The sequence below is a fragment of the Xyrauchen texanus genome, chromosome 29 (genome assembly GCF_025860055.1).
Source record: "Xyrauchen texanus isolate HMW12.3.18 chromosome 29, RBS_HiC_50CHRs, whole genome shotgun sequence".
Classification (NCBI taxonomy): Eukaryota; Metazoa; Chordata; class Actinopteri; order Cypriniformes; family Catostomidae; genus Xyrauchen; species Xyrauchen texanus.
The window spans coordinates 11,598,315-11,625,418 of NC_068304.1; the positions used below are offsets into that span (position 1 = coordinate 11,598,315).

Here is a 27,104-nt window from a genome sequence, read left to right on the forward strand (position 1 = left end):
ATCTGTTTTGGTCATTGTTTTGTTGCAATTGTAAACGGTCTATAGGTTAAAAGTTTCGGACTTTGTTTTTCCAGTCAGCACTATTTCGTGGAAACATATTTTTATGCAACAGAAACCTGCAAGTCGAGTTTGTATCAAGCTGAAGCTCAAAACATAGTATGCTCCCTACCTAGATAGCATTTTCCGGCACCATAAGCGCATTCCGAGTGAGCAAAAAAAAATAATAAAAAATGCTGTCTAGGTAAATAGCACACTAGATTTTGAGACGCAGCCGCCACATGCGGCGTGTGATTCACACATCGATACCGAATCTATACGTTTATCCACACTTAAAGTTTACCGCATAGTTGCTTTGGAAGACTAATGGATAGATTCATCTTATTTTGAGGTTTCCAAAGTTATTTCAGAGCTCACCTGTGGAGTAAGTCACTCCCATTGTAACTCGATTTTCTCCGGAATAGGTAGACGACACAATATCTACTCTCTGTGGAAGATAAAGTGTGTCTAATTTAATCCCCCTTTCTTTTCAGAAACTGGCTCGTTTGAGTTGGTTCGACCGTTCATTGGCTAGTTTTTATTTATACGCTGTAGTTTTTACTACGTTTTATTTGGTTGCCGCGTGAGATTGTTTCGGGCGTATCGCCTATTATAGTTTTCAACACATGCCTGACTTTATTTGGGACTAGCAAGGCTGTGTTTGCTCACATTTGACAACTACTCACTTTATTTTGTCAGCAGAAGTGAAAAGTGTGCTGTATCGAAACTGCTGGTGGGATCCCAGACATGGACCTTCTAGATGGAGGAATGAATTCTTCGGTAAGATTGATACTGCCTTTGACATATTAATTTGTGATGTTATCTTGCTATTTTACAACCTCCCACAGCCATTATACATGTAATGAAGACCTGAAATCCCATACTTCTGCTCCCAAAAGCTGTCACCATGCCATGTCTCCCATTTTTGTCTCCTGTTGAATGTAGGCTACCTACTTTTTGTTCTTCAAGAAATCAAACCCAGATGTAAACAGGTGGAAGATCTAAACATGTAAAAGAACAGTCTCAGCACAGTGAAGTTGAGATTGTGGACTATGTCCATCAGGCAAATGTCCATCCTAGGGTCAAATTGTGATTTATTTCTAGAAAAGTCATAGTCAGTTAAGCTTTATTTATATAGCACCTTTCAAAACAATGTTAAGAAAGTGCTTTACCGAAGACATGTTAGTACTGTTAATGTTCTGGTACATTTATAGGGTTTGAGAATCCTGATCTGCTCAGAAAGCATGCAAGGCAGGAAGCTGATTAAGAATATGTCTGACACATAGCAGAACCACATATTGAGCTTTGAATTTGAGCTGATAACCGATGAAGCATTCAATAGTTTTTTGAATATTGTCAGTGATTTAAAATATTTCTTTGGGCTTTAGGGATGAAGGCTAATCAGGTAGCGGGAAGTCAGAACTTAGCAAGCAGTCAGATTTAGGGCCAGCAGTGGCCATAGAGTAACACGGAGGAATTTAAAAAAAACTATCAGCAACTATCGGCATAGATTTTTGCCAATAACCGATAGTTCTACAAAGCAACTACTGGCACCATGTCATCTACCTCTACTTCTCTGTTGGTGTTTGCATTGAAAACCCCACATCGGTCGATCACTAGAACAAAACAGATGACCGACATTTGTTCTCATTTTCTTTCCGTTGCCTTTGGTTTGCATGTGGAAGGGATTTTACTCTTATTGATATTCAATATTGCTTTTAAGCTGTTGTAGTGACTGGGTTAGCTGTTCTTCATGATATGCCCTAATGATAGGGTGTCAGCTGTCATTTACAAGCCCTCAAATGAAGTGCTGCTTACAGTCCACAACAGTAAATTATGCCTCTGGTAATCATGGGTAGCTGCAGTTGTCAGGGTTAGATTGGAAATGGTCACTGCTGGTGAAATGTTGGGTTATGTTTAGGGCAGTTTCAGAGCACAGAGGAACAACTAATATTTTGCTGCCTTCATGAATACATTTTAATCAGTAGAATCCAGGACTCTTGCCCTGCCAACATTTACTTATATATGGATTGTAAAAGATGATTAGTTTATCATTTTTGACACATTCTTACTGATGTTCCCAAGACTATAACAAGTACACTACACTCACCGGCCACATTATTAGGTACACCTGTACACCTACATATTCATGTGATTATATAGTCAGCCAATCATGTGGAGATTAAATCAGTAGCATTTGCATTAAAGAAAAGGAAACTTTGAAATTGGTAATACATAAAAGCACATGCAAATGACCTACAAATGTAGGATGTAAAGATACCAAAGCCTGATAGGGCAATTGACAGTTCTGGCAACTGGCCCCGTGTCCCGAAACGCAATTGCTTTGGCACCGGGCCATCTGTTCATACTTATTGTTGTGTCCTGAACTCCTTGTGGAGTTTTCTAGGATTTACAGAGACAGGGACAAGGTTAGTCAATGAGACAATGATCGTCAGCTGTGTGTGTGTTTGTGTTGTGTGTGTGTGTGTGTGTGTGTGTGTGTGTGTGTGTGTGTGTGTGTGTGTGTGTGTGTGCATTCCACAGACCTGTTACGACATGCTTATGGCAGTTAGTTTTACAAAGAAACAGCATACCTACAATTAAAACCTTGACAGAGAAAATTACTCTGTTTATTACTACAGGTTTATTTTAAGATGGGGATATGCCCCTTATTCTTCCCTGCAGAACTTGACCATGTCTTGAGTTGCAAACAAATTCACTCTAAAGAGAAGAACAAAAAAACTAATTCTGGTCTCATTTTAAAAAGTGCACCACCATTAATCAGCACTATAGATGTGTTACCATTAGATAAAATCACATTCATATTTTAGACATTAGAAAATATATTATTTGCAATTAACTGAAACTGACCGGTGTTACACCACTGGTCTCAAATATCAACCAACCACATATCTAGCGCAAATCTTAAAATGTTAAAAGTTTGGAAATGTATAGTCTATGCTTTGGTGTCAGCAACAAGGAATGCATTGGTTCCAATACATTTTGGTTTTGCTGTAGCTGTTTTTGTGTAGTCTCATGAACATTTTGTCATGGCACATTTTTTGATACAAACTAAACACAATACAGGTCAGGAACGCTGTCATGCGACTGCAGTTTTAGATAACTGGGAAACAATTCGGAGGTTGTAAATGAAGCAACTGTGGGTCAGTATTTTATATTGAGCAAGTACTTTGCTAAGGGCAAGTACTTATTCAGTTCCAGAGTCCTTTTTTGTTTTTGTTTCAAATGAATGCTTATGCAAAAAAAATTAAGGGCTTTTAATATTAATTGAAGTATGATAATGAAAAACCATTGCATGCAACTGACTGTGCTTTTGATGTTTGACCACAGGTAGTCGTTGATTGATTGGTTTGCGTTTGTTGCAAGGAAAGAGATGTTATAGGCTGTGATTTGTTTCCTTGTAACTGCTTTGATGATGTTAATTAACATGCCTTCTTTTGCCTCATACTACCCTTATCTCTCAGATTGTGTATTCATTGTCTCATTTAAAGTCAATATGAAATCAAAACTTAACTTGTATACATTTTAATACACTATCTGGTCTTATTGTACATGATTCATCAGTGCAGGTTATTCCAAAAATGTTTTGAAATCTTTCCTCAATTGTCTTTGATCAATTTGTGATATTTCATTAATATTAACCAGTTGCCAAGTAGCTGTTTTGTCATGGTTGTCAACTAATGTTGTAAATAATGCTGCCTGCCAGAAACACACTATTTTAATGTCAGTTAACATTAAAATAATGGCATTTGCAGCAGTATGCAGCATTTGAAAAAAAGAGGCAGGTGGGTGACGTTTCAGGGGATAGTAATCCCACATGAACTTTTTAGCTCACCGGCCACTGTGGCTAGGATTGTTCCAAGGTCACTAGCCACTCCGCATTATCGCAATATAGAGTGAAGCCTGACTGAAACTGAATCAGGCAAGTTTTGCTCTGCGCAGTCAGAGAGCTCTGCCAATCTTATCTATCGAACACTCTGATGTGCACTGCTGTGGTTTACCTGAAAACACCCTTAATTCGCCCCCGCACAGATGCGTGTGTAAGTTATGAGAGGCATAATTAGTGCCTTATAAATGCTGAATGTTAGATGAATACAATTACATTTGCTTCAGGAGCAGCCCAAGTTGTACAATATCCACTGAATTTTCAATGCAGGAAAAACCCAGAAAATGTCACCCATCGAAGTTTGGATTTTTACCCACATTTGGTGGGTTGGCGGGTGTTCATTTTAAACCCTGCTGGTATGGAACAGACACTTTTCACATTCCAGTCAATTCCTGAGAGATTAAATCCACACAGTCTCATGATAATTAAACAAGATTTGTACAAAGTGGCGAAATTGTAAGATCGTAAATCTAGGCTTGTACAAAAAAGTACAACTTTATTCTCATACAGACCAACCAATCAACAAAAATAAATTCAAATTGATACAATAGAGGCATCAAATGTTCGCTCACCTCCTAAACAACACTTTATTTTAAGAAAGTAAATGTCTATAAACAAATTTGGTTACTTATTCCATATTTATTTATGCAAAACAAATGAATGTTTTTCAAAAACCTGTACGCTTTATGATGTGCTTCATTAACATTTGTCTTGTTCCAAACCCCAACATTTTTTTATTCTGTGGTACACAAAAGTATTTTCATGGTTGGGTTTAGGGTTTAGTTAGGGGTTAAACCTAGGAAAGATTGTGACAACATTATTCATTGGTTGATTCATTTTTCTCTATGGGAGTACAAATCTTACGTTTTTGTATGAGCCATCTCAATTTTTAATTTATAAATGTATTTAAAAAATAAATAAATATGCCATTTTCTCCCAATTTGGAATGCCCAATTCCCACTACTTAGTAGGTCCTCGTGGTGGTGCGGTTACTCACCTCAATCCTGGCATCTTATCACATGGCTCGTTGTGCATGACACCTCTGAGACTCAGCATGTGGAGGCTCATGCTACTCTCTGCAATCCACATACAAATTACCACACGCCCCATTGAGAGCAAGAACCTCTAATCGTGATTACGAGGAGGTTACCCCATGTGACTCTACCCTCTCTAGCAACCAGGCCAATTTGGTTGCTTAGGAGGCCTGGCTGGAGTCACTCAGTACACCCTGGATTTGAACTTGCGACACCAGGGGTGTTACAATTTTTGATGTCTTTCGATTTCACCATCGCGTTCTAATTATAACCACTTGTCATGAGAATTGGTTAATTAAGTCCTGCCCAAAATTTTTTTCTGTTTCACTCAGAACTATATTTCACATTACTTAAAATTATTTGCAAATGCAGTTTCATGTTGTCATAAAAGTGACGCAGAGCAGTTTGAGCAACAGGCAAAGTGTTTTGATGCAACTCTTATATAATGCCATTGAATCTGTGCTTATTATTCAACAAAAAAAAACTCTGAAATTGGACTCCATAGTTACTGTTCTAAGCCAGATTTCAATTGAGAAAATGTGCAGATACAGTCATTATTTGTATTTATTTTTGTCTTCAAACTGTCTTTGCCCATAGAATGTTTTATTTTATATACAGAGGGAATTGGACTTAAGTATAAAACTTTGCTTATTTTGCTCTGCTCGCTAAAATGTTTGCATTTGTCACTTTTTCAGGACAAGCACTGGGACCAAGCTGTCACATTCTTGCCAGCGTCAAACAATAAAAAGCTGGAGAAGAAAAGGGGTCCTGGTAAGGTTGGGATAATTGTTGCCCTGGTGATCTTGGTAGCCATTTTGGCTTTGATCATTGGCGTCGTGGTCTGGCATTTTCAGTGTAAGTGAGCACCTCACTTCATTCATCCAGTTACAGACATTATAGCATAGCACAGATGTTCAGTGTAACCTGATGCTCCGTTACTAGGTCATCAGTCATGATTATTTTGATCATGTGTTTGTTTGATCATATCTTGTTCATTCCCGATGTGCGATCTGCAGTCCGAAAGGATTTAAGTTTACGGAAGATTTACACCGGCTCCCTTAGAATAACCAATCAAGCTTTTGTGGATGCATATGAAAATCCAGAGAGTGAAGAGTTTAAAAAATTGGCAAATCAAGTGATGTCTCAGGTGAGAATGGAAGTCGTACACTGATCAGCCACAACATTAAAATCACCGGCCTAATATTGTGCAGATCCCCCATGTGCCGCCAAAACAGCGCCAACCTGCATCTCAGAATAGCATTCTGAGATGATATTCCTCTCACCACAATTGTACAGAGTGGTTATCTGAGTTACCGTAGACTTTCAGTTCAAACCAGTCTGTCCATTCTCTGTTGACCTTTTCTGTCCACAGAAGTGCCCCTCACTGGATGTATTTTGTTTTTAGCATCATTTGGAGTAAATTCTAGAGACTGTTGTGTGTGAAAATCCCAGGACATCAACAGTTACAGAAATACTCAAACCATCCCGTCTGGCACCAACAATCATCCATGTGATTATCTAATCAGCCAATGGTGTGGCAGCAGTACAGTGTATAAAATAATGCAAATACAGGTCAGGAGCTTCAGTTAATGTTCACATCAACCATCAGAATATGGAAAAAATTTGATCTCAGTGATTTGGACCATGGTATGATTGTTGGTGCCAGATGGGCTGTTTGAGTATTTCTGTAACTGCTGATCTCCTGGGATTTTTACACACAACAGTCTCTAGAATTTACTCTAAATGGTGCCAAACACAAAATACATTCAGTGAGGGGCAGTTCTGTGGATTGAAACGCCTTGTTGATGAGAGAGGTCAACAGAGAATGGCCAGACTGGTTTGAACTGACCAGTCTGGCCATTCTCTGAGTTACTGTAGATTTCTCAAAGTCTACAGTAACTCAGATAACCACTCTGTACAATTGTGGTGAGAAGAATATCATCTCAGAATGCTATTTTGAGATGTGGGTTGGTGCTGTTTTGGCGGCACGAGGGGGACCTGCACAATATTAGGCTTGTGATTTTAATGTTGTGGCTGATCGGTATATACATTTTGTTGGCAAGAATCAAACTGCTTAGTTTGTTCATAGGTGTTGATTTTGAATACTTTCTTTTTCAGTTGAAATCAATGTACTCTGAGTCTTCACAACTGGTGAAATATTATGTCGGTTCCAAGGTTCTTGCCTTCAGGTACTATTTCATTTGGCCAAACACAACACAAACAAGCCTATTCACAACTATCCATTAGTGGTCTTATATTGATTTCACTGAAAAATTGGTGCTGATCGTTTTTTTTAATGTTTATTACTATTTGTACATGTTGCTCTTTGCTAGTTAGAAGAGCTTGGATGTATAGTATAACAGCAGCCTCTAGAGGTGTAATACTGCAAATCCCCATGTGATTTATTTGATCTAAATCTTTCATCATTGACAATATGCTTATTTTTAGCTTTACTTCAAAACATAATTTATTTGTATTATATAATCTGTTGTTCTAAATTGAAGTGAGGGCAAGAAAAGAGCATTGTAAGTATACAGAAACATATACATCGGCATATTTTGTGAATAACAACAATCCTTATTCCTCATTAGAGCATTGTATGGGGCCTGGGTAGCTCAGTGGTAAAGACGTTGGCTACCACCCCTGGAGTTCACTAGTTCAAATCCCAGGGCATGCTGAGTGACTCCAGCCATGTCTCTTAAGCAACCAAATTTGCCCGGTTGCTAGGGAGGGCAGTACAGGGTAACCTCGTGATCGCTATAATGTGGTTCATTCTCGGTAAGGCACGTGGTGAGTTGAGTGTGGATGGCAAGCCTCCACTTGCTCTATTTCTCCTTGGCAACGCGCTCAACAAGCCACATGATAAGATGCACAGGTTGACGGTCTCAGACGCGGAGGCAGCTGGGATTTGTCCTCCACCACCAGGATTGAGGCAAGTCACTACGCGAACACGAGTGGCCCAATGTTTTTTTTGTTTTTTTTTTTCATCAGAAACGCTCTTTGTCAGTTTTGCACATTTGATGACATTGAATTGGTTGAAATGTTTTTGGAGATAGAGCATTTGTTTTTTTATTTTTATGGTAGAAGTTAGTAAAACAGCTGAAATTACTTAGTACCTTTAAAACATAAAACAATTTTTCAGCAGATTCGAATTTTCAGTGTGAATAGGTTCAAAGAAATGCATTGTATTGATTTTGAAGTCTTTCTCACATTGAAATTTTAAGACAACAAAAGGTGTAAATAGGCTTAATTCCTTAAAATTAAAACTCTTGAGTGTTGCTTGTTTGTGCTGTTTGTTTTAAGAAATTCTCTCTCTATCTCTCTCTGTGCAGTGAGGGCAGTGTAATAGCTTACTATGAGTCAGAGTTTAATGTTCCGGTGGGGCAGGAAGCAGCAGTGGATCAGGGTGTGAACAGCTTGAATGACATGTACAGCACCAATAAACAATGGCGTTTTTTGGAAGAACCAGGTTCCCTGGTCTTCGACAGCTTCATCTCTTCGGGTGTGATATAAACCTATGCATCCATTACACACTTTGGATAGATTGGTGAATCACACACAAAGATGTCTAGGTCACATTTCACCCCGCAATCCTAAAATAAGTAATTTTTTGCACAAAGAAAATGAATCCTTTTTGTTAATATGCTAATATAATAATAGATTTTTTGTATTCTCATTTTAAGTTTCATTTTAAGTTTTTATACTGTAAAAATTACTGTAATGGAATGTTTTTATTTCAATAGAGTTTTTTTATATTTATTTATTTTTCATGTCAGTGTTTTTTTGACAGTCTAATAATGAGACTTTTGGAGGATAATATGCTTAATTGTCATTAAAGTAATGTGACAATGCAAAACATCTTCTAAGGACATTCTGATGTGGCTTCATTTTCTTAAAGCTACAGTTGAAGCCTGAAGTTTACATACACATTTGCCAAATACATTTAAACTCAGTTTTTCACAATTCCTGACATTTAATCATAGAAAAAATTGCCTGTCTTAGGTCAGTTAGGATCACTACTTTATTTTATGAATGTGAAATGTCAGAATATTAGAAGAGAGAATCATTTATTTCAGCTTTTATTTCTTTCATCACATTCCCAGTGAATCAGAAGTTTACATACAATTTGTTCAACTTGTTTGTTTACATTTTTTTAATTTAGGTCAAACATTTTCTGTAGCCTTCCACAAGCTTCTCACAATGTTGCTTTAGTTTTGGCCCATTCATCCTGACAGAACTGGTGTAACTGAGCCAGGTGTGTAGGCCTCCTTGCTCACACATGCTTTTTCAGTTCTGATTGAGGTCAGAGCTTTGTGATGGCCACTCCAATACTTTGACTTTGTTGTCCTTAAGCCATTTTTCCACAACTTTAGAGGTATGCTTGGGGTAATTGTCCATTTGGAAGACCCATTTGCGACCGAGCTTTAACTTCATGGCTGATGTCTTGAGATGTTGCTTAAATATATCTATTTTCCTTCCTCATGATGCCATCTATTTTGTGAAGAGCCTGCAGCAAAATCACCCCCACAATATGATGCTGCCACCCCCATGCTTCACGGTTGGGATGGTGTTCTTCGGCTTGCAAGCCTCACACTTTTTCCTCCAAGCATAACGATGATCATTATGGCCAAAAAGTTGTAGTTTGTAGTCTGGCTTTTTTATGGTGATTTTGGAGAATTGGCTTCTACCTTGCTGAGCTGCCTTTCAGGTTATGTTGATATAGATACTCGTCTACCCGTTTCCTCCAGCATCTTCACAAGGTTCTTTGCTGCTGTTCTGAAATTTATTTGCACTTTTCACACAAAAATACATTCATCTCTTGGAGACATAATGCGTCACCTTCCTGAGTATGATTGGTCCCATAGTGTTTGTACTTGCTTACTATTGTTTGTATAGATGAACGTGGTATCTTTAGGACCGTGTTTGGATATTGCTCCCAAGTATGAACCAGTCTTGTGGAGGTCCCACAAGTTTTTTTCTGAGGTCTTGATTTTTTTATTTTCTTGATTTTTCCCATGATGTCAAGAAAAGAGGCATTGAGTTTTGAAGGTCTTATAATACATCCACAGGTAATCCCCCCAGTTCAGTACACCCCCCTATCAGAAGCTAATTGTCTCAAGGCTTGAAATAATTTTCTGGAATATTCCAAGCTGCTTTAAGGCACAGTTAACATTCTGACCCACTGGAATTGTAATATATTCAATTAAAAGTGAAACAAACTCTCTGTAAACAATTGTTGGAAAAGTGACTTGTGTCAAGCACAAAGTAGATTGCCAAAACTATAGTTTGCTAATATGAAATCTGTGGAGTGGTTAAAAAATTTGTTTTAATGACTTCTACCTAAGTGTATGTAAACTTCTGACTTCAATTGTAAATGTAATTTCTTAGTTCTTTCTTTTGCCTTTGGAATAAATATGACCTGGCCATGGTCTTGACAGGTTTTGAGATTCACCCAGTAATGGACCTCTTGGCTATTTGTTACTGTGTGTGGTAGTTCACTCAAAAATGAATAGTTTTCTGTCTATTATTCTAAACCTATATGACTTTCTTCCTTCTAAAAAGCACAAAATGAGATCTTAGGCTGTATTTAAGTCTCAGTCACCATTCCCTTTGATTGCATTTATCTTCCATACAATGAAAGTGAATGGTGACTGAAGCTGTCATTGTGCCTAACAACTCCTTTTGTGTTCCACCAAAGAAAGTAAATTGTATGGGTTTGGAAATCCATCAGGGTGAGAGTAAATTATGTCAGAATAAAACAAAATTGTAACTATCCCATTAATGCCCATGATACTGAAGCACAGATGGACATCTTTAGCCTGACAGATTTATTATATCTGTCAATCTTTCATTTCACAGCTCTGGACACACGTATGTTGGCAGAAGCTAGAAGTGAGTAGTCAATTGGTCTCTATTCTCACAAGTATTGTCTGTTCTCATTCGTATACATATATCCAGTAATAAATGTGTTCTAAGCTGTTTGTATTTGTTTTCTGCATGCCCAGAATTTGAGAATTATGCCCAGCACACCAGTAATTATGCGGATGAGATCATTAAATCACCTGGTTTCCCTGATTCGCCGCATCCTCCTAATGCTTTGGTACAGTGGCAGCTGCGGGGTGACCCAGGCTACGTTCTCAAGCTGGCTTTTGACACATTCAACCTGGAGCAAAACTGTTCCAGTGACTCAGTGAGAGTGTATGACTCGCTGGTCGCCATTGATAAACACCTCATGGCAGAGTAAGAGAACACAGTTTAGTGTTAGTGATAGTTCACCCAAAAATTTACTTCTGTCATTATTTAGCCATTCATGTTCCAAATCCATATGACTTTATATCTTCCCAGAAAAGTGTATAGACTGCATCTCTGTGTCACTATCAAAACATTGCTTTGTTTGTTTGAGCATCCTGACTACCCCACATAGCAATATTGGCTCGACTAATGTTGTAATTTTGGGAGTGGACTATCTGTTTGAGCGACCAACGGTGGACGAGGAGTGTTCAAGAAAACAATCAAACTTGAGTTGTTTTTAGCGTTAAATAGTGCAAGTTATTTAATTATTAAATTAGGACAACATTTTCATTTTTGTTTGAACAATTCCTTTAAGTATCTTGTCTGCCCATTGGTGGCACGGTTAATCTTAGCCCCAGTTCGAACCAAGGCATCTGTCACTTGTTAAATACTTATGGAGACTTTTGTCTCTCCTTTGTAAATTTAGCGCCATCTAGTGTCTTTTTATGCCAACACACATATTCTTCCCTAATGTCACATGCAGTAACAACACATTTATTCAAGATTGAGTTCTAACTCAAATATTGTGACTGATGTGTTTGGCTCAGATATGTTTAGATTCAGAGAAAACCGAGTGAGATTATTTTATAATCCACATTTGACAGCCCAATCAAATAAAATAATCTCAGTTTAAGTTTTGGCAGAGTTGCTGTGTTTTGGCTTTGTAGTGCAGCATTGCTGTTCCTTAAGTTGAAATATAAAGTAGTGAAATAAAAAAAAATAATTCTTACTCCATCTCAAACAGGAAATGTGGCTACTATTCTCCCAGCGATCCCATCTCGAAATGTTATACTGGTCACCTTTATAAGCAATGAGGTTGGGAATTATCCTGGCTTTAGAGCCCGTGTCACCCAGATTAAGCAAGATAGCAATGGTAAAGATGATTCCTTATTGACAGATTCAAAATATACTTCTCTAGGTGCAGTTGTAAAATATGCTTTACTGTTATATTGTACTGTATATACAGTATCTCACAAAAGTGAGTACACCCCTCACATTTTTGTAAATATTTGATTTATTTCTTTTCATGTGACAACACTGAAGAAATGACACTTTGCTACAATGTTAAGTACTAGTGAGTGTACAGCTTGTATAACAGTGTAAATTTGCTGTCCCCTCAAAATAATTCAACACACAGCCATTAATGTCTAAACCGCTGGCAACAAAAGTGAGTACACCCCTAAGTGAAAATGTCCAAATTGGGCCCAAAGTGTCAATATTTTGTGTGGCCACCATTATTTTCCAGCACTGCTTTAACCCTCTTGGGCATGGAGTTCACCAGAGCTTCACAGGTTGCATCTGGAGTCCTCTTCTACTCCTCCATGATGACATCACGGAGCTGGTGGATGTTAGAGACCTTGTGCTCCTCCACCTTCAATTTGAGGATGCCCCACAGATGCTCAATAAGGTTTAGGTCTGGAGACATGCTTGGCCAGTCCATCACCTTCACCCTCAGCTTCTTTAGCACGGTAGTGGTCATCTTGGAGGTGTGTTTTGGGTCATTATCATGCTGGAATACTGCCCTGCGGCCCAGTTCTTGAAGGGAGGGGATCATGCTCTGCTTCAGTATGTCACAGTACATGTTTGAATTCATGGTTCCCTCAATGAACTGTAGCTCCCCAGTGCCAGCAGCACTTATGCAGCCCCAGACCATGACACTCCCACCACCATGCTTGACTGTAGGCAAGACACACTCGTCTTTGTACTCCTCACCTTGTTTCCGCCACACACCTTTGACACCATCTGAACCAAGTAAGTTTATCTTGGTCTCATCAGACCACAGGTCATGGTTCCAGTAATCCATGTCCTTAGTCTGCTTGTCTTCAGCAAACTGTTTGCGGGCTTTCTTGTGCATCATCTTTAGAAGAGGCTTCCTTCTGGGATGACCAATTTGATGCAGTGTGTGGCGTATGGTCTGAGCCATGACTGGCTGACCCCCCCACCCCTTCAACCTCTGCAGCAATGCTGGCAGCACGCATACGTCTATTTCCCTAAGACAACCTCTGGATATGACGCTGAGCATGTGCACTCAACTTCTTTGGTTGACCATGGCGAGGCCTGTTCTGAGTGGAACCTGTCCTATTAAACCGCTGTATGGTCTTGGCCACCGTGCTGCAGCTCAGTGTCAGGGTCTTGGCAATCTTCTTATAGCCTAGGCCATCTTTATGTAGAGCAACAATTCTTTTTTTCAGATCTTCAGAGAGTTCTTTGCTATGAGGTGCCATGTTGAACTTCCAGTGACCAGTTTGAGGGAGTGTGAGAGCGACAACAACAAATTTAACACACCTGCTCCCCATTCACACCTGAGACCTTGTAACACTAACGAGTCACATGACACCGGAGAGGGAAAATGGCTAATTGGGCCCAATTTGGACATTTTCACTTAGGGGTGTACTCACTTTTGTTGCCAGCAGTTTAGACATTAATGGCTGTGTGTTGAGTTATTTTGAGGGGACAGCAGATTTACACTGTTATACAAGCTGTAAACTCACTACTTAACATTGTAGCAAAGTGTCAGTTCTTCAGTGTTGTCACATGAAAAGATATAATCAAATATTTACAAAAATGTGAGGGGTGTACTCACTTTTGTGAGATACTGTATTCTGTTGTTCTATCACTGGTTCTACTCTTCTACAGAACTCCAATGTGGTGGTAAATTGACTGGATCCTCTGGTACTTTTACATCACCACACTTTCCCAGTTATTACTCTCCCAACACTACATGCCAGTGGGACATTGAGGTGAGGAACAGAAATTCTCCATTTCCCCTTGAACCAGTTAGATTACAGTTTCAATTGTTATATAAGAACTCGTCCATCTCTTAACTTTTGTTTAAAGGTTCCTGCTGGAAAATATATCAAGCTGAAATTCCCCAAGTTCTTGGTGTCTACAGAGGAAAACAGTCTTTGCCCAGGAGATTATGTGGAGGTGACTGGAAAGAGGTCAGCAATTTTGAGTTTTACGCTGACTTGAACTCACAGAATGTGCTGTTAATAAACTAAAGGAATGTTTCATAATTCAAAACAAGTTAAAGGTGCACTTAATAAGTTTTGCTTATTAAAAAAGGTTTGCATATAAAGATATGAATAGCACTTTTTAGAAATTTGTTGAAAATTATGTACATGCACATAATATGATGACTTAAGTCATATCAGTAACCAATAAAAGCTGTTTAATTTTACATGGAGTGGGTCGTGCAGTTGTGTCATGCAATTGTCATTTTTAGTGGTAATAATTTGGTCAATATTACAACACATTTACTTTATTTAGCACTTTCAGCCAGTGCTCAAACGTACAAGTAAACCAAACAACAAACACAAATTTCTTACTACAGACTACAACAGAGCCCGTGTCAACAGTACAGTCCAGAGTGATGATGGTATTGACAGTATGGACCACCAAACAGTATGAGCAGGCTGAGTGCAAGTAAAAAGATAAAATGTACAAACAAGAGGTACCTGCTGTAGTGATGAAACAAACCTGCAGCTCTCACATCACTGATCACGGATAAACGGTGCAACATCAAACGGCAAGTGCCAGCACACAGCAGTGTTCAGATGGCAGAGAGCTTGGGAGTCGCAGGTCCACAGTCCAGTGTGCAGAAACGCACAGTATTTTGTTTGGATAATGTCCAAGAATATCCATTTATAGGGATGTGTGTAGTATGACTCGGATAAAAACCCAGACTAAAAGTAACAAAAAAGAAGATAAACATTTTCAGTGTGAAACAGCAGCATTTAGTAAACAAACTTCCATTATCCAGGATGATGGGTGTCAGTATAGAGTCCAAAACCACAAGTACTACTGGGACTGACAAGATGATTAAGAGCCAGCTAAAAGCTTAGAGTACACTTTTATAGGTATAGTTCACCCAAAAGTAAGAATTCTGTAATCATATACTCCCCCTTATGACGTTCCAAACTTGTATGCCTTTCTTTTGTGGAACACGAAAGATGTAGGACAGAGATGTAAGGCAGAATGTTAGAGGCTGACTGCCTTACACCCTGTCTACATCAGACGTGTGTGTTGGGTCTAAAAGCAATAGAACCAATTATAATCAATGATGCTTTCGACACTTGAAGTGTTGTTTGTGGCTCACCGCACCAACAGTAAATGGGTGTCCTGCTCTGTTTTGCACTGCACAGGCTGGTGCTTCTACACAAATAAATGGTTTACAACGTTTGTCGAATCATCCAGTGTAGACTGCCTAAAGCTATTTCATTGCATCAACAGACATGCCTGGTGTAGACAGGTGTCAATCACCAATCACTTTCATTACATATTTTTTCCATTCAATACCACTATACCTAGAAAGCTGGAAAATAAATTTAAACAAGCAGCATAAAAAGGTTTGATTTTGGGTAATGTTGATTATTGTTAATAATAACAATGTAAAAATGTATAAGCTTTTTTACTGTTTCATAATTTGTTCATCATTATGAAGGCATTTCAACGCCATTAATCCGCGTGCGTTATTGATGCTCGCATGTGCGATAGAGTAAAGCTGCGCAAGTTAAAAGGAATAACTCGCGTGCACGTTTTAAATCCTCACGGGCATTATTGACACTTGGCACAAGAGGAAACGGGAAGATTCCACGCGCGCATGACATCTGCCCGCGCAATACAAGATCTCTCACGCGAGGATATGCCTGACAGCACGCGCAAGACAATTCCCCAAAGTCTCCCGCTCTATCTAATCTCATCTGCTGCTTTTGCTCGCTCAAACACTTTTATTTTGGCTGTCGTGGGGTGCGCTTTGCTCTTTTGATTGTAAACTAAAATGTTTTCCAAAAAACTATACCCTTTTCCTGAAGTTTTTTTAAATTATTATTCTTGTATGAACATCAACAGAAAGGCAGTCATACCTGAAAGATTTACAAACAAAGACTACAATTCAATTTACACATCATATTCTCCACAACATACCAAACAATAAATTACAAAAAGTAAGTAAAATAATCAAAAATCAAGTAGGGGAATAGGATATTTTTACATTACAAAACCAATCCTTCAACAAAGAATACAAAGCTGACACTTGATAGCTCAAACATTGTAGTGCATAATGTATTACATATATGTCAATTTACACACACACATACACACAATACAGTTATGAAACGGTAAAAAGGCTTATACATTTTTACTTTGTTATTATTAACAATAATCAATATTACCCAAAATCGAACCTAGTCTACTTATTTTGCAGCTTTGAAGATTTATGACAAGAACACGTTAAATGTTCAGTTTAAAATGATTCTGACTGTCAAACTAAAAATAAATGGCATAATGACTAAACGTCAATAGGGACGTGCACGTGTGAGAATGACCGTCATACTGCGTTTGTAACGGAGTTCGGTGTGTAAATTAGCCTAATAATAAATAAGCTTATAATTAACTTATAATGTAATCACGCCTGCTAAATCACACACATCTGAATGATTATTCCTGCGTCTTGAGCTCAAAACACACTTACAAACACCAACAATTGTTTGAAATAACATCCGACTTGGATCTGATGTGGATTCTGATCACAGAATGAAGCAGAATTACATTCATTATTGAGTTATATGTGATGCTTACTCTTACACATACTTTCATACTAAATATAATTTTTACAAAAACAAATACCAGAGATCGCTTAGACAAATGTCTCATGTGCTGAGAATGTGCTAACGTGCTAACCATAAAAATATAAATCCTAAAAGTTTAAGAACCACTTCATGGTCAGAATGGCGACCCTTTTGAATCACGCTCGCGCCAGAGAATTATTGCACCTCGACCTGTAATTGGCCAAAATGCTCCATTTGACTTTTCCTGAGACCTCTACTCTTCCCTGTGAAACACAGAAGCTGGACCTCTGACCCACTTTCTGTAGATCTGAATTTCTGCGGTTTGAATTTTAGAATATTGAATTTGGTGTTCTGATTTTCTTCTTCATCTTGAAAACTTGAAGCTGTATTTTTTAAAACGGGATATTTACAGTGTAAGGATTCAGAACCAAATATTTGCTGTTTGAAAATACATATTTATAAAATTGTGCCATTTAAAAAAAAAAACATTTTTTACATTTGGTTAAATATGAAATGTCCAGGATTGGAGTTTAAAAAATTCTAATTCAAACATATTTAAAATACAATGTAATATAACATTTGGCAAAATCACACTTATAATTCAAATTTACACAATTCTAATTCAAATTGTTTTGTCATATTTCTGTCTCCATACATTGTGCTCAAAGACAGATGGACCAAGATGGGATTTCGAGACACTTTTTTCAAACTACGTTTAACTTGACACATCATCCTAAAAACACAGCACTGAAAACTATTGAGATGTGATGCAACCAAAGTGAAATGCTCCAAAAGTGTCTGTCTGACGCAAAAGTACAGAGACCAACAATAAACAATGTTTTGACATTTAAAGACAATTTGTGTTGTCTAAATTCTTTAACTTTTTGTTGTATTTGAATTGTCTGAATTATAATATTTATTATATATTGTATTCATAATTATTTTCATTAGGGGGGTCTTTCGCAATAAATACTGATTAATTGCAATTCATTTCATGTTATTAATTTGATTAAAATCTATATTTGATTTAATCGATTGACAGCCCTAATTAAAATACAAACTATATACACAATACATTATCCATGTTAACATAAAACTGATAAAATTGTTTACTACAGTGCAAAGTTATATTCAATCTTTTAACTCATGTCATGACTGTGTAAAGCCCGTAAACATTGTAACTTTTGCTTGATGCGCTCAAGGATGCCAGAAAGGAATGTTATGCAACGATCCACTTAGTACTGTTTATATGGAGCAAAACAAATGCATAACCGACCAACTTTTGGTGTACTTGTGAGATTCAGTAAACTCAGACTAGTCGCAGACACTATGACAGATTTCAAACTGTTTTTAAATCTTGTCGTCCAGTCGTCAGGTGTGCGCCTTTTAGGCACCAGCCCATAACTGTAGCAGCTAGCCTGCACTTGAAGCCATTTATATTGAGAATTCATTTAAGAATATGTTTGTTTCTTTGCAACAGATTTTGTGGGCAGAAGTCAACTATTCCCATGGTTACCAGCAACAGCAACAAGATGACTGTTGTGTTCTACTCTGATGCTTCACGTGTAGATCGAGGTTTTAGTGCCACTTACGAGGCCTTTGAGCCCACTGACCGTAAGTTAAGACATGAACATGGTTGACTAGCACAGTGTCTGAAAAACAAAGCAATTTATTTCATATGTAGTTGCATATTGCATTTTATCTCCACGTGTTATTCACAATAGATATGACTTAACCACATTACTTGTTTTTGTTGCAAAAATACAGAATGGCTTGATTTAAGTAACCATTCACTTATTTAGTCATCTATGAATCTAAAGGTGTACAGTAATTAACTAACAACTCCCCACCAGATGAAATCTGACTAAACCGCATAATACACAAATGAACATAAATAAAAATAACACAAATAGATTTTAAATTATTGTCACAATTTTTAATTTGTTTTGCATTTGTGATATTTTGGTCACAGTCTGGAGCCCTGAGTACAGTGGCGTAGCCAAAGGTGGTCCGGGGTAGTTCTGGGCCCACCCAAATTAGACCCAGGCCCACCCAGAATATTAGAGATTGTTATTTGTTTTCAAATGTATATTTACAAAATAGTTAAAAAAAATGCATGAATTCTGATTTCTGAAAGTGTGAAAGACCTGTTTGAATGAGCTGCTTCTCTGTTGTTAAGGAGAATCTGGTCAAAAATAAAGTTTCTTTTTTGGGTTAATTTTATTGAGGCCCACCCAAAAGTAATTTCCTGGCTACCCCCTTGCCTGAGTTGTGTCAATGTAAACTTTAGGAAGTGAATTCCTTTTCTGAATCTCTCAGCCTGCCCAGAACAGTTCCAGTGTGGCAACAAACGCTGTGTTAGCCCAGCTATGCGCTGTGACGGCTGGAACGATTGCGGAGACAGCAGCGATGAGAAAAACTGCAGTAAGTACTCACAAATTTGCTCTGTTAAAAAAAATGTGATCTCAGTCATGCGCTGTGTGATAGAACGTGGATAGGGTTCTGATTTCAGGTTGCAGCTCCAATATGATCCAATGTGGAAATGGCTTCTGTAAGCCTCTGTTCTGGCAGTGCGATGGCATAAGCGACTGTAACGATTTTGCAGATGAACTTAATTGTGGTAAGACCTGTTTGCCTCTCTCGTCGGCTGTGTCTGAAACCTGAAAAGTGCTGCCTTGGCAGGGAGTATACAGAGGTAGGAAAGCTTCAGGCCATGTCCGAATTCAATGTTTGCATAACATCTAGGGCCCTATATAAAGAGTGCAATGCCTTAAGTGCTGTGCTATGCAATAGGTCATATGCGATATGTCATATGCACAAAGTCAGTGGGCATGGCCATGAAGTTTTTGATACATTTATTTTTTATGCTTTACGTTTTGTTTAATTTCTGTACAGTGATCTTGAGCTTTGGAAAGGCGCTTTACAAATAAACATTTTATTATTTTTTATTAAAATTTTTTCTCCCATTTTCTTCCCAATTTGAAATGCCCAATTCCCAATACGCTCTAAGTTCTCATGGTGGAGTAGTGACTTCCGGGTGGTGGAGGACGAATCTCAGTTGCCGCACCGAGTGCGAGAACCACACATTAAAGCGACCACGAGGAGGTTACCCTATGTGACTCTGCCCACCCTAGCAACCGGGCCAATTTGGTTGCTTAGGAGACGTGGCTTGAGTCACTCAGCACACCCTGGATTCAAACTCATGACTCTAGGGGTGGTAGTCAGCGTCAATACTCGCTGAGCTACCCATGCCCCCTATTATTATTATTATTAATAATAATAATAATAATAATAATAGTTATAATAAAAAAATATATCTACTGATATACAAATCATTGCTAGTTTTAAAAGTGATAAATTGCATGGCCATAAAAATTGAGGACCATGTCTACTAATATACCTTCATCTGGCTTTGATTTGTAAATGCCGATGTAAATATTCTAGATCATTAAATGTGCCTTGAATGTCGGACTGAATCCAGTTTTATTCTGAGGTGCCTGTCTGCCGACCAATTGGGCCTTTGGTTTAGGACACAGCTTCTATCTCTCTTTACTTTCCACCTCACAGACACACATCTTCACCTGATTTAATATGGCCTCCTTTCTGGCAGGATGTAAGACTGGCGAATTTAAGTGTAAAAACGATCAGTGTGTGTCAGAGAAGCTGAGGTGTGATGGACGTCAGGACTGTAAGTATGGCTCAGATGAGGAAGGCTGTTCAAGAGGTGACCTCACACACACATTTCAGAAATGGCTGATGCATTATGGCCATGCACACCGTGCCAAGTTTCGGGAGTGACAACTGCATTTAAATTCTGCAGTGAATCCCCTAAATTATCATTCACTCTATGTACGAAAGTCAGAAGTCACTCCCGAAATTGCGTTGGTTGACACCCTTAAGTTGCTCTAAACCTGTATTACTTCCTTCCGAAGGATACAAAAGTAGATGTTAAGCAGAATGTTAGTCTAAGTCACCATTCACTTTCATTGTATGGATAAAAAGATGAACGTGAATGGTGACTGAGGCTGTCAGTCCCTAAAATCTCCTTTTGTGTTCCACGAAGCAACAAAGTCAGAGGGTTTGAAACAAATGAAGCACCATTTAAAACGTCAATGAGTCTATCAAATGTAATTTTATGCTAAAGAAATGACTAACATGTACAGAAAAATAAATGTTAAATTATATTTATTTGACTAATATTTATTTAACTACAATATCAAATAAATATAAACCTTTAAATTACATTGAAAATATCAATTAGTTTCATTCTCTGATCTCGTTCTCATTGCTTGGCCTACCTTCTATCCCCCTCTTGATCAGATATGAGCTGCACAGTCTCAACATTTGAGTGCGGTAATGGCAAATGTATCACCAAAATGAACCCTATGTGTGATGGGCAAGATGACTGCGGCGATGGATCTGATGAGGCCAACTGCAGTGCGTATCGTTCACCAATGCCATATCACAATATTCTTCAGCACATACCCTGCGTGGTGTAACAGCATTCTGCCTGTCCATTTTCATTATCTGTCTCTTTCTACACTAGATTGTGGCAAAATAGTTTACAAGAAGTCTCGTATTGTGGGCGGGCAGGACGCAGCGGTGGGAGAGTTCCCATGGCAGGTCAGCCTCCACATTAAAAACACAGCACATGTCTGTGGCGGATCAATCATCAACGATCGCTGGCTTGTGACTGCTGCCCACCGTGTACAAGACGACGTCAAAACCAGGTGCAGTTTTTCTCTGTAAAGCTGAAGTGACCATTATCCATGGGTTTAAGATGGGCAATAATGCCAATTCATTTGGAAAATTAAGTAAAACAATCAATAGATTTCCTCTAATCTAGAACTTTTATTTTAGAATCTAGATCAGTGTTTCTCACACTACCGTGCCATCAGTAAGGGTGCTTTTACATTGTGAAATCCATTACGTGGTCTGAACCCAAATTCCCCCCCCGATGTTAATAAAGTAATCCCAAACCGATGTTCATGATGTCCATTACAGGTGAATGTCGTTTTTATGATCTCTGAGTGATCAGAGATTTCTGGTCCATTCAGAAGTGGTTTTCATCTTACTATTTACACTGAGAATTGACCAGATTCCTTGAATCTTTTAACTAGATTGTGCACTGTAGAGGGTAAATTCCCAAAATTCCTCCAATTTGTCTTTGGGGAACTTTGTTCTCAAAGTGCTGGAATATTTGCTGAAGAATCTGTTGGCAAATTGACAAGTCTCAAATGATCCTTGTTCTTTACATATCGCCTATTTCAACTTGTCAAATTGTTATTAGTCTTAAATTGCCGACACATATTATTTAAAGTTATCATTAATATTGTAAAATCCCCGATGTACGAAAGGGTCATTTTGCACAGTATGAATAGCTGATGCCAACTTTTACCATGTTATTATTGGCAATTTTCTAACACATAGGCAAAAATCCAGTAACTTTGTTCTTTCTTTATGAGGAAGAGTGTTGGCCTGTTCCCAGCAGTGTTTCCATCTTCTCCATGGATATTAGCAAATATACACATTTTGAATGAAAAACAAAATGTAAAGCTAGTATTTATTATTTAATCTCTCTATATACTTTTCTTTTTGTGAACACATTGTAACGGACAGTATTTTTTAAGACTCAAAGTTTTGTCACTAATTTATGTGTTATGTGCCCCTATATTAATGGACAATTTCATAAATAATAATAAAAAACTCTCTGGATGTGAACTCCACAAATGCAAATAAATATCTCCATCACTTTATCTTGTTATTTTGTTAGGTGTTTCAGTAGGGACCTTAAGCATAAATTAATGGATAAATCAACTGTAGAACTGTCAAATGTCATGAATAGTTTTACAAAAGATACATGATGTATATGTTCTTTATGAAATTATTTATAAATTAATTCTGCGTACCCCCGGTTGGGAATCACTGATCTAGATTGTTTACCCAGCATTCCTTTAGAGACGTTCACAATGCACTTAATCCAGGGTTGGTGTTTTTGTAATCCGATGTCAATGCCACTTTTAACCCTACATTTAAAGAAATAGTTCACAAAACATAGTACATTTTTTCACTGCACATCTTGCCATTGTGCACTCTAGGAACAGTCATGATTTCAAGCTTGATTAAACTTCCTACAAAACTTTGTTTGATAAACAGATCATAATTGTGTTTTTGTTAATCACTCTTAAATCAAATCAGGTCATTGTAAAAACTGTAAACAGGGCTGAATAATTGAGGTTGCAACATGACGGCATGACATTTGGTCACAGGACATGCAGGAAATGACCTAAAACAACCAGAGGGCATTTACATGGCAGCATTTCCTTAGATGGAAAAACAGTTATATTATCACAAACATTTAAAGAATAAAAAGGCTTAGAAATGTACAAGATGAAATCTCAAAATCTGACTATCCAGGATTCAATACTAACCCAGGGTACAGAATAAACAATGTTCATAGAACAAGATAACCCATGTAAATGTGTGTATGGAATGGCATTGGGTTAACAGTGCGGATATTCATGTTGAAAATCATCCTTTGAGGAACTCATTTTATAAGTTTATAAGAGTGAAGGAATAAATGTTGAGCTCTATGTATGTGATGAATTTTCAGGTATTCTCAGCCAGGCACATGGGAGGCATACCTGGGTCTCCACTCACAGAAAGTGAAACAGACTGCAACGAAGAGAAACATAAAACAAGTGATTCCTCACCCGTCCTACAACACCTTCACCTATGACTATGACATCGCCCTGATGGAGCTTGACTCATCCGTGGCCTTCAGTGAGACCATTCGCCCCATTTGTCTGCCTTCTGCCAATGACGTCCTCGTTGCTGGCACGTCTGTCACTATCACTGGCTGGGGCGCCACAAGAGAAGGGGGTCAGTGAAAGATCTGCTATTTAACATGCATATTTACCTACTCAACAGCTTTTTGTTTTTTAAGAAATATTCTGGATTAATTACTAATTAAATGGATAGTTAAATTCTCATAATTTACCTCCTGCTATCCTGCTGCACACAACGTTTTAGAAGAATATTTCAACTCTATAGGTCCACACAATGCAAGTCAACCAGGTCTAAAACTTTGAAGCTCAAGAGGTACATTAAGGCAACTTAAAAGTAATTCACAGGACTCCAGTGAATAAATCCAGGTCGTCAGAGGTGATATGATAGGTGTGGGTGAGAAACAAATCAATATTTTTTTTACTAGAAATCTCCACTTTTACAGAGCCCTCCTAAGCGCTCTTCTCTCCTAAGAGAGAAGAGCAATACATTTTCTTTGTGTATATTGTCACCTACTGGGCAGGGAGGTGAATTTATAGTTAAAAAAATAAATAAAAAAGGACTTAAATATTGATCTGTTTCTCACCCACACCTATTATTTAGTGTAAATATTATCATTCGTGTAAAAGAAGGCCAGACCAAGTATTGAGTGCATAAATTAACATACTTTTCAGAAGGTCAACATTTCTGTATTATAAATTCATTATTTATAAATAGTATTCTATAATATATATATATATATATATATATATATATATATATGTTCTTTATTCTAATAAATATTTTTTTGAAATCCAGATAAACCAATAGAAGTCAAGTGCGTGCCGATACATTCACTGTTAATACTAGCCATGATTTTTGTGTCAGTTGATAAATTAATTATAATACTTACATTCTCTATAATTTAACAGAACGTACATCCAAATTCGTGCGAGGATCACATTTTCCATGCGTATCAAAGGAGTGTCACTGTCATAGAAATATGCCTGAAATTCAACAATGATGCAGATAATACTCAAAAGAATGCATTAAGTCTTTATTTTCTGTTCTCCTAATTCATTGCATACAGTTCATTTACACTACCGGCTTCTTATGCTGTCTTTGTTTATATCGCTAGTTCTTGAGGGAATGGGCTATATAATAGGATGCAGGTGGTGCAATAACCGGAGAAGTACCTCAGAATTAAATTGCATTTGACCCAGCCCATGATCCCATTTCGCCAAACCCTCTTGCTCCTACACTTAGCGCATGTTTTCACAAAAATACCAAAACTTCATGGTCATGCCCACTGACTGTGTGTGTATGACTTGTGGCATAGTGATGTACTTTGTGCTAGTGCTTCATGTAGTGTGAGCACTGTTAAAATAGGGCCCATTGATTTAACCACTGGAGTCTTTTGCTTTATGTTGCCTTTAGGCTTTTTTGGACCTTAAGAATTATAAAATGAGAGAATTTGGAGTTGTGGTGAACTATTCCTTTAAGCATTATCAACAGCACCTGTGGTATGCTGTCGAGGATCACAGAAAACAATTCACAGTAAAAGTATATAGGGCAAGTGGACCAGAGGGTTTAAAAGTAGAAATTTGAAGCTCATATTTTTGCAAAAGCACTTCTTAAGATTATAAGTAAATAATCCACATTTAAGTCTAATGGTACATATGTAATTGTTTTGTGTGTTTGTGTTCTGGAGGCTCTGGAGCAACTGTGCTGCAGAAAGCACAGGTTCGCATCATCAACAGCACAGTGTGTGATAAACTAATGAATGGTCAGATAACGTCTCGCATGACGTGTGCCGGTGTTCTGTCAGGAGGAGTGGATGCTTGTCAGGTGTGTTTCATATACCTTTTTATAATCGATCATTTGCTGGAAAAGAAGCACACACACGTACTTCAGCAGAGATGCAGGCATAGAATTACTTCTGATTTTAGGGTTCCCCAACCTCCAAAATCCCAATTTAACCCCTGCTTTTACCTGTACTAAAATGTTTGCTGCAGACATAAAGATTCTTAGATGTTCCAGTCTCAATGAGTTGTTCGCAGCTTCTGCAGTTTTCTCGTTTGGCACACAATAAAAATGCACTTGCAGGTTTTTGGCTTGCTTTGAAGTGTAAAAACTACACAACAGCTTTTAAATGTTTTTTTTTTTTTAAAACATCAATTCGATATTTCTCCATGTTTTCCCTCATAGACCATAACTATGGTCACCAGGTTTTGTTTTCCACCATGAGCAGGTGGGCCTCATTGCCAACTGTCTATATAGAAGCACACAGGATAGGTTGTCGCCTTTCTAAGCATATATTGTTTTATTTTGATTTATATACTATCTGTAGTCATTATCAACATTATTAATCATTATTTATTTATTTAAATGAGTTATTAAATAGAAGTGCTCTTGAGGTGACTGCTGATATTATAACATGCTCAAACCTAATGGTGTGAATGCTGCAAAATCAAATGTTTTCAGTTAGCAATGCACTGTATTTGCTGATATTTACCAGTGTCCAATTAACTGTCACCTGCTCTTTCTTCTCTCAGGGTGACTCGGGCGGTCCTCTGTGCTTCAGTACCAATGAGCGCACTTTCCTGGCGGGAGTGGTGAGCTGGGGTGATGGTTGTGCCCGCAAAAACAAGCCAGGCATCTACACAACCGTCCCGAAATTACGCAGTTGGATCAAAGAGAAGACCGGTGTATAACTTATTATGTTGGACTCTTGAGAAATTTTATGGACTTTTTTTTTTTTGTCTTGGGTCACAGATATTTTAGTGACACACCAGAATAACCCAGTATAACTTTGCAGCATTACAGCATGGTGCATTTGTTAGCGATGTCTGGATAAAGGACAAACAGATCGACTTTTTATGATTTGTGTTTTGCATTTGTCCAATAACTGAGAAGTGGTTTGAGGGTTTTAAGTTGTCTTAAGATGTGTAAATAAATGTCTTATTTTCCCTTTTTAAAGGTTTTGTTGTATATTGTTTTGTTTTTAAAAGTGAGTGATTTGTTTTTGTGTGGGTTGGTTGATTCAGTTTCTTTGGGTCAGGGAGTGTGTTTCTGGGTTATACACACTTAAATGTGAACATCTTTAAGCCTTTTCTGACTTTTGTTGACATCACATTCCTGAAAGTGACAATCAGTAAGTTGCAAAATGTACATGCTGTAATGTGCAGTGACTCTCAACAATCACATATCATAGAAACACTTAAAAGGATCTCTGTCTCTTGTGTGGCTCATAATATGTGCAATCTTGGGTGCATTTGATTTGATCCAGGTACTACATTGAACACTTTCATAGTAAATCTAGCAGTGAAGACATTGTTTCATACCATGATTTAAAAATTCAGCAAAATATCACAATTAAATAAAAGGTTTATCTGGTCAACTTTGTGCAAAATCTGTGTAATTTTACTCATTCTTGCCATTCTGAAACAGAAGTTGCTACATTCTGTCAACAGTTGTACCTGAAGCCTCCTGAAAAGTTTA

The 27,104-nt window shown here is 37.8% G+C and overlaps 1 pseudogene; it reads left to right on the forward strand.

The window, feature by feature from the left end:
- The first annotated feature begins 297 nt into the window (after window positions 1-297).
- On the forward strand, window positions 298-27,104 carry LOC127623246 (suppressor of tumorigenicity 14 protein homolog; annotated as a pseudogene).